This window comes from Coturnix japonica, unplaced genomic scaffold (genome assembly GCF_054131305.1).
Source record: "Coturnix japonica strain WE unplaced genomic scaffold, WE-NBRP24 Scf046, whole genome shotgun sequence".
Classification (NCBI taxonomy): domain Eukaryota; kingdom Metazoa; phylum Chordata; class Aves; order Galliformes; family Phasianidae; genus Coturnix; species Coturnix japonica.
The window spans coordinates 3,409,078-3,418,509 of record NW_028188949.1 but is presented as its reverse complement, the minus strand read 5'-3'; the positions used below and the strand labels follow the sequence as shown (position 1 = coordinate 3,418,509).

The following is a 9,432-nucleotide window of genomic DNA, read 5'->3' as shown; positions in this document are numbered from 1 at the left end:
TGTTTCCAGAACACCAGTTTTACTCTACAAAATAAGGACAGTTCCACCCGAAATATCAATTTCTGTCAAAACATTAAAAATTTTCACACAAATATCACTACACATACCAGAAATAAAAAGTTATCACTGAAGTATCACTAATTATCCTTGCAAAAATTTCATTTTCTTTCAAAAATAAAGCATTTCATTCCTAAAAATAGCATTTCTAAACAAAATACTGGTTTTCATACACAAAGAAAGACTTTATCCCTACAGAATGATGCTTTGGAGCCTAATAGAATACAGTGATTCAAGAATTCCCAAATTCCTCTACAAAATAAGGACATTCCCACCAGAAATAGCAAGTTGTGTCATAATGTAGAAAACTTTCACACTAATATCCTTGCTTATCTCAGAAATAAAAAGGAATCTCATAAGTATCACTAATTATCCTTTCAAATATTTCATTTTCTTACCAAACTAATGCTTTTCATTCCTAAAAATAGCATTTTCTAAACAAAATACTGGTTTTCATCCCCAAAGGCAGACATTATCTCTACAGAATGTTCCTTTGGAGCATAATAGAATACAGTGTTTCATGAATTCCTGTATTCCTCTACAAAATAAGGACATTTCCACCCAAAATATCAATTTCTGTCAAGATTTAGAGAACTTTGACATTAATAGCAGTACTTATCCCAGAAAAAAAAAAAAAAAAGGTACATTCTTGAGTATCATTTCTTATCCTTGCAAAAATACATTTTTCTTAACAAATACAATGCTTTTCAGCCCTAAAAATATCATTTTCTCCCCAAAATACTGGGTTTCATCCTCAAAAGAAGACAGTTCCTCTAAAAAATGAATATTTGCAGCATAATATGATACATTGTTTACAGAATACTGGAACTCCTCTTTCAAATAAGGACACTTTCCCCCTAAAGATCAATTTCTGTTCTAATTTTTGAAATTTACACACGACTTTCACTACATAGACCAGAAATAATAAGTTCTCTCTAAAGCATCACCATTTATCCTGGCAAATATTTGAGTTTCTTTTGAAAATATGAATTTTCTTCACTAAAAATAGCATTTTCTAAACCTAATACCTGTTTTCATAACCAAAAGAAGATATTTTCTCTAGAAAATGATGCACTGTAGCATTATAGGATGCATTTCTACCAGAATACCCGTTTTCCTCTACAAATTATGGACATTTCCACCCAAAATGACAGTTTCTGTTAAAATTTTTACCATTTACACATGAATATCACCACTTCTTCCAGAAAGAAGAAGTTCTCTCTTAAGTATCACTCCGTATTCTGGCAAAAATACATTTTTCTTACCTAAGAAAATGCTTTTCATTCCTGAGTATAGTATGTTCTAAACAACATATGGTTTTTAATTCCCAAAAGAAGATATTCTCTCTACTAAATGATACTTAGGAGCATAATATGACACATTGTTTCCAGAACACCAGTTTTACTCTACAAAATAAGGACAGTTCCACCCGAAATATCAATTTCTGTCAAAACATTAAAAATTTTCACACGAATATCACTACACATACCAGAAATAAAAAGTTATCACTGAAGTATCACTAATTATCCTTGCAAAAATTTCATTTTCTTTCAAAAATAAAGCATTTCATTCCTAAAAATAGCATTTCTAAACAAAATACTGGTTTTCATACACAAAGAAAGACTTTATCCCTACAGAATGATGCTTTGGAGCCTAATAGAATACAGTGATTCAAGAATTCCCAAATTCCTCTACAAAATAAGGACATTCCCACCAGAAATAGCAAGTTGTGTCATAATGTAGAAAACTTTCACACTAATATCCTTGCTTATCTCAGAAATAAAAAGGAATCTCATAAGTATCACTAATTATCCTTTCAAATATTTCATTTTCTTACCAAACTAATGCTTTTCATTCCTAAAAATAGCATTTTCTAAACAAAATACTGGTTTTCATCCCCAAAGGTAGACATTATCTCTACAGAATGTTCCTTTGGAGCATAATAGAATACAGTGTTTCATGAATTCCTGTATTCCTCTACAAAATAAGGACATTTCCACCCAAAATATCAATTTCTGTCAAGATTTAGAGAACTTTGACATTAATAGCAGTACTTATCCCAGAAAAAAAAATAAAAAAGGTACATTCTTGAGTATCATTTCTTATCCTTGCAAAAATACATTTTTCTTAACAAATACAATGCTTTTCAGCCCTAAAAATATCATTTTCTCCCCAAAATACTGGGTTTCATCCTCAAAAGAAGACAGTTCCTCTAAAAAATGAATATTTGCAGCATAATATGATACATTGTTTACAGAATACTGGAACTCCTCTTTCAAATAAGGACACTTTCCCCCTAAAGATCAATTTCTGTTCTAATTTTTGAAATTTACACACGACTTTCACTACATAGACCAGAAATAATAAGTTCTCTCTAAAGCATCACCATTTATCCTGGCGAATATTTGAGTTTCTTTTGAAAATATGAATTTTCTTCACTAAAAATAGCATTTTCTAAACCTAATACCTGTTTTCATAACCAAAAGAAGATATTTTCTCTAGAAAATGATGCACTGTAGCATTATAGGATGCATTTCTACCAGAATACCCGTTTTCCTCTACAAATTATGGACATTTCCACCCAAAATGACAGTTTCTGTTAAAATTTTTACCATTTACACATGAATATCACCACTTCTTCCAGAAAGAAGAAGTTCTCTCTTAAGTATCACTCCGTATTCTGGCAAAAATACATTTTTCTTACCTAAGAAAATGCTTTTCATTCCTGAGTATAGTATGTTCTAAACAACATATGGTTTTTAATTCCCAAAAGAAGATATTCTCTCTACTAAATGATACTTAGGAGCATAATATGACACATTGTTTCCAGAACACCAGTTTTACTCTACAAAATAAGGACAGTTCCACCCGAAATATCAATTTCTGTCAAAACATTAAAAATTTTCACACGAATATCACTACACATACCAGAAATAAAAAGTTATCACTGAAGTATCACTAATTATCCTTGCAAAAATTTCATTTTCTTTCAAAAATAAAGCATTTCATTCCTAAAAATAGCATTTCTAAACAAAATACTGGTTTTCATACACAAAGAAAGACTTTATCCCTACAGAATGATGCTTTGGAGCCTAATAGAATACAGTGATTCAAGAATTCCCAAATTCCTCTACCAAATAAGGACATTCCCACCAGAAATATCAATTTATGTCAAAATTTAGAAAACTTTCACATTAATATCCTTGCTTATCTCAGAAATAAAAAGGAATCTCCTAAGTATCACTAATTATCCTTGCAAAAATTTCATTTTCTTGCCAAAATAATTCTTTTCATTCCTAAAAATAGCATTTTCTAAACAAAATACTGGTTTTCATCCCCAAAGGTAGACATTATCTCTACAGAATTATGCTTTGGAGCATAACATGGTAGATTGTTTCCAGAATTCCTGTATTCCTTTACAAAATTAGGACATTTCCACCCGAAATATCGATTTCTGTCAAGATATAGAGAACTTTGACACCAATTGCTGTACTTATCTCTGAAAGAAATAAAAAGTTCATTCTTGATCATCACTCTTTATCCTTGCAAAAATACATTTTTCTTACCAAATAAAATGATTTTCATTCCTAAAAATTGCATTTTCTAAACCAAATAATGGTTTTCATCCCCAAAGAAGACATTTTCTTTACTGAATGTTGGTTTGTGGATAAGAGAATACATTGTTTCAGGAATTCTTGTTTTCCTCTGCAAAATAAAAGACATTTCTACCCCAGTTATCTGTCTCCAGATGCAGGTCAACCCAATGCTGTCATGACTTGAGCAGGTTGCCCTCCCTTTGCTGCTTAACCCAGTACTGCCATGCCATGTGCAGGGTGCCCTCCATCCAGCAGCAGCTCAACCCAATGCTGCCATGCTATGTGCAGGGTGCCATCCAGATGCAGCTCAACCCAGTGCTGCCATGCCATGTGCAGGTTGCCCTCCATCCAGCTGCAGCTCAACCCAATGCTGCTCGTCCATTCATTGCTCACCTGCTTCTGCTCCTGCAGCAGCTTCACACACTGCAGCGCTGTTAATGTTCCGCTGGCAAATTGGGCCCGCATTGCTGCACCACTCACACAGCTCCTTGCAGGACCTGAACCAATTGCAGAATGGGGCCGGTGGGTTCCGTGCTGAGCCACTGCCCCTTCCCCACCCTGGGTGGCTTCTATGAGGTCAGAGTGTCATTGTGACACACCAGCACAGGAGGGTCCTTGAAGGTCACAGTGGGTTTGTGTCTATGTTGGGTTTGGGTTTGAGGATTGGATTTGGGGTAGGGTTGGTTTTAGCTTTGGAGTTTGGTTTTGTGTCTATGTTGGGTTTAGGTTTGGGGTTTGGGTTTGGGGTAGCTGTGGTTTTAGGTTTGGGGTTTGGGTTTGGGGCAGGGTTGGTTTTAGGTTTGGGGTTTGGGTTTGGGATAGGATTGGTTTTAGGTTTGGGGTTTGGGTTCAGGGTAGGGTTGGTTTTAGGTTTGGGGTAGGGTTGGTTTTGGTTTGGGTTTGGAGTAGGGTTGGTTTTAGGTTTGGGGTTTGGGTTTGGGGTAGGGTTGGTTTTAGCTTTGGGGTTTGGTTTTGTGTCTATATTGGGTTTAGGTTTGGGGTTTGGGTTTGGGGCAGGGTTGGTTTTAGGTTTGGGGTTTGCGTTTGGGATAGGGTTGGTTTTAGGTTTGGGGTTTGGGTTCAGGGTAGGGTTGGTTTTAGGTTTGGGGTTTGGGTTTGGGGTAGGGTTGGTTTTGGGTTGGGTTTGGGGTAGGGTTGGTTTTAGGTTTGGGGTTTGGGTTTGTGTCTGTGTTCAGTTTGGGGTAGCTGTGGTTTTAGCTTTGGGGTTTGCATTTGGGGCAGGGTTGGTTTTAGGTTTGGGGTTTGGGTTTGGGGTAGGGTTGGTTTTGGGTTGGGTTTGGGGTAGGGTTGGTTTTAGGTTTGGGGTTTGGGTTTGGGGTAGGGTTGGTTTTAGATTTGGATTAGGGTTTGTGTCTATGTTCGGTTTGGGATAGGATTGGTTTTAGGTTTGGGGTTTGGGTTTGTGTCTGTGTTCAGTTTGGGGTAGGGCTGCTTTTAGGTTTGGGGTTTGGGCTTGGGGTAGGGTTGGTTTTAGATTTGGATTAGGGTTGAGGGTAGGGTTGGTTTTAGATTTGGATTAGGGTTCAGGGTAAGGTTGGTTTTAGGTTTGGGGTTTGGGTTTGTGTCTATGTTGGGTTTGGGGTAGGGTTGGTTTTAGGTTTGGGGTTTGGGTTTGTGTCTGTGTTCAGTTTGGGGTAGCTGTGGTTTTAGCTTTGGGGTTTGCGTTTGGGGCAGGGTTGGTTTTAGGTCTGGGGTTTGGGTTTGGGATATGGTTGGTTTTACGTTTGGGGTTTGGGTTTGGGGTAGGGTTGGTTTTGGGTTTGGGTTTTTGGTTTGGGGTAGGGTTGGTTTTAGATTTGGATTTGGGTTTGGGGCAGGGTTGGTTTTAGATTTGGATTAGAGTTCAGGGTAGGGTTGGTTTTAGGTTTGGGATTTGGGTTTGTGTCTATGTTGGGTTTGGGGTAGGCTTGCTTTTAGGTTTTAGGTTTGGGGTTTGGGGTAGGGTTGGTTTTCGATTTGGATTTGGCTTCAGGGTAGGGTTGGTTTTAGATTTGGATTAGGGTTCAGGGTAGGGTTGGGTTTAGCTTTGGGGTTTGGGTTTGTGTCTATGTTGGTTTTGGGGTTTCAGTTTGGGGTAGGGTTTGTTTTAGATTTGTGGTTTGCGTTTGTATCTATGCTGGGTTTGGGTTAGGGGTACAGTTGGTTTTAGGTTTGGGGTTTGGGTTTGTGTCTATGTTGAGTTTGGGTTTGTGTCTGTGTTGGTTTATGGTTAGGCTTTGGCACTGGATTAGGGTAGGGTTGGGTTTGGGTTAGGCTTCGGCCTTGGATTAGGGTTCGGTTTTGGTTTAGGGTTTGGGATGGCATTTGGGTCAGAGTTAGGGTTGTGAATCATGCACAACTTAAGCAGATCCAACCTGAAGGACAAAGGCGCTGGAGTAAATGTCAGCTCAGGAACAGAACTGGGAGTGGGCCGCAGAGTTTGCTTTCAAGGGAAGATTGGACAGATGTGCTGCTGTTGAAAATAAGATTGCAGATGTGCTGGTGTTGAAGATAAGATGGCAGAACAGATGCCTCAGCTGGATGTAGCATCAACAGGAACCAGTTTGGGCACCCCCCCTTAGAGAGTTGGGCATTTATAGTGAGAATGGCTATTAGCCTTCATCCCACCACCACCAGAGATGTTCATTAATGCTTGGAATCTCTGCCCATGTCATTGGGATTAATGACCATGTATAGGCTATGCCTATCAATGGGTAGTCGCTGCAGTGATCCCCACGCACCCAGTGCTGCAATAAAGGGAACAGAACTCATTGGCGTGTCACATTCCTGTCTTGATTTCGTTGGCTTCACCATGGCCACAGCTTATAGGACTGGTCATAGATCAGCTTCCAAAGCCCCTTTTTTTAAAGGAGATGCCACAAAGCTGTACTGCCTGGTGGTGTTGTTGATCAGGTAGTAGAGAGCATTCAAAAGGCTCCAAATGATGCATTATAGAAAGCTGCAGCCACATCATGAATCCCTTCCCCTGCCCCCATCCCCAAATCCATCACCAATCAACCCCTCCATCCACGGCCCCAAATCCCCCCCTTCCATTTCTAGGAACCTATGAAGCTACATTGTGTGCCTCCGGTGGCACAGTGGTTAAGGACGCCACTTTGCAACACCAGAGGCCCGGGTTCAAATCTCCCCTGTGTCGCAAGTGGTAGAAGTGCCGCTCTGCTACACAGGAGGCTCAAATCCTGGGGGTTGGACTCGATGATCTCTAAGGTCCCTTCCAACCCGCATGAGACTGTGATACTCTGATACATCCATGGCCCCAGATCCATCTCCAATGAACCTTTATTCACAGCCCCAAATTCATCCCTCCATTTAGAGGAACCAATGAACCCCTTTATCCACAGCCCCAAATCCATCTCCAATGTACCTCCACCCATGACCCCAAACCCATCACCAATGAACCTTCATCCACCACCCCAAATCCATCCCTTCCATTTATAGGAACCAACGAACCCCTTCATTAATGGCCCCAAATCCTTCCCTTCCATTTATAGGAACCAATTAACCCCTCCATCCCATCCCCAACCCCCCACTTCCCCCTTCAGCCTCAACGCACAGAACTGACACATTGTGGGCCTAAAAATGAACCCAAAATCCAAACCCTAAATAAACAGGCCCAAAATGATGCAAAATGAACCCAAAACCAGACCCCAAATTAAGCCGTGGGGCTTCCAAACTCCACCTCAGCACCTTCCCACCTTTGGCTGCTTGATGCCCCCCATGGCAGCAGCTCTCCTGCCCTGCTGCAGCCTGTAGAGCATCTCCCCCCGGTTCCTCCTCATCTTTTCCTCATAGCTTCGGCCCTTTAAGGTCACGACGTCGCCATATTCCTCCTTCAGCTTCTTCATCACAGCCTTCAGTTCCCCTTCGTACCTCGTGAGCTCTGCATTCAGCTGTTGCCGTGTCTCACCAGGCCATGATGGGAGCCCATGTTGGCCTTGGAAGCCATTGGGGTTGGAGTCTGGGATCCCACGTTGACCTATAAAGAAGCCATTGGGGTTGGAGTCACGGCCACCCAGGAGGGGGGTTGAAGGCAGAGCACAGATGAGGGTCCTGCATCCTGAAGGAGCATCTGGTACAGAGCAGACACATCTGAAGGATGAGCTCCAGCATGGCTGGCACCAACAAGGAGCAACCCAGGATGAGCAAGAACGGCCCCAGGGTGGGAACTGCCTCTGGACAGACATGCAGTGACACTGAAGGTACACGTGCCCACAGCCACCAAGGGAGCGGTGCTGCAGCCAGTCTTGGGATGGAAATGGCACTTTCCATCTGCCACCTCCATCCTGCCCAGCAGTGGGAGGGGTGCCAGGAAGCAGCAGATGCAGAGTGTGACCTGCTTTTATTTTAATCTCCAGAGCGAGTTGCCGTCTGGGATGCCGTGGCAGCCTTTGTATGAGAGAATCATGGAACAATTGGAGCAGGAAGGAACCCCAAAAGGGCACCCGGTCCCACCGCCCTGCGGGGAACAGGGACACCTACCTCCAGATGAGGTTGCTCTGAGCCTGGTCCAGCCTGGCCTTGAAAGCCTGTCTGGGCACCCACCACCTCTCTGGGCAAGACATCCCAGTGCCTCACCACCCTCCAGCCAAATCCTTCTTCCTCCCATCCAAAGCCAATCTTCCCTCTTTCTGCCTGAAACTGTTTCCCCTCCTCCTATCCCAAGTGACCCTGCTAACAGCTTTAGAAAGCCTTCATGCAGCATGAAAACATGCCTGTGAGCAAACAAGGAGAGAGCAGCAAGGATTGCTGTTGCACTGCGTCACGCCGCTCACTGCCCTCTCCTCCCTTACCAACTCCCCAAAATAAAGCCCACCCCCCCCCCCTTCAATATATACTCATTAATAACACACACACACACACCCTTTATATAGAAACCCGGAACGCAGCGTTGGGTGCGGCGCAGCCCCGGGGCAGGAAGCGCTGATGATGGGAGGGGGCTGGGCCATATACACTCATATGGGCCCGCCCCTAAGCTCTGCCCCCCTGCACGGAAGGACACAAAGTTCCCCTGTCGTGGCTGTGGGTGACCACTAGGGGGCGCCGTAGGCATAAAGATTGCCCCCCACGCCCCTTCCCCTTCAACCCAATTTGGTTCCAAAGAGACCCCCCCGCCCCCCCCATTAAACTGGGGTCTTAGAGTGCCCCCACTGACTCCAAATACCTCCCCCAACCCACCCTATAGACCCCAAACCCACCCCACTGCACCCTAATCCCACCCCACAGCCCCCAAACACCCCCCCAAGCCCACCTTAAAACCCCCAAAGTCCACCCCATAACCCCCAGATACCCCCCAAACCCACCCTATGGCCCCAAAATCCACCCCTCAGCCCCCAAATACTCCCTTAAACCTACAATATAGACCCCAAACCCACCCCACTGCACCCTAATCCCACCCCACAGCCCCCAAACACCCCCCAAACCCACCTTAAAACCCCCAAAGGCCACCCCATAACCCCCAGATACCCCCCAAACCCACCCTATGGACCCCAAATCCACCCCTCAGCCCCCAAATACCCCCTTAAACCCACCCTATGGATCTCAAATCCACCCCTTAGCTCCAAAATACCCCCTTAAACCATGCTGGAGCCTTGGGGGCGGCTGTTGGCGGCCCTCAGCCCACAAACCTCTTCCGCTCCCTCTGCCGTTCCCCCCCCTCCGCCCCACGCAACCAGGTCAGGCCTCTCCGGTCTCCACTCCCCCTTCCCCCCATTATCCCCAATGGGTCCGTGCCGTAACCCGCTCCCCCGGAGGGAACGCG

At 43.7% G+C, this 9,432-nt stretch overlaps 1 long non-coding RNA gene across 1 annotated transcript; it reads right to left on the bottom strand.

Annotated features, from left to right (window-relative positions):
* Positions 1 to 6,935: 6,935 nt before the first annotated feature.
* On the bottom strand, positions 6,936 to 8,744 carry LOC146752404 (uncharacterized). Its single transcript, XR_014940678.1, has 2 exons — positions 8,535 to 8,744; positions 6,936 to 7,650 (listed from the first exon to the last, which is right to left on the bottom strand). It is a non-coding gene; the product is annotated as an uncharacterized LOC146752404 (long non-coding RNA).
* Positions 8,745 to 9,432: the final 688 nt, after the last annotated feature.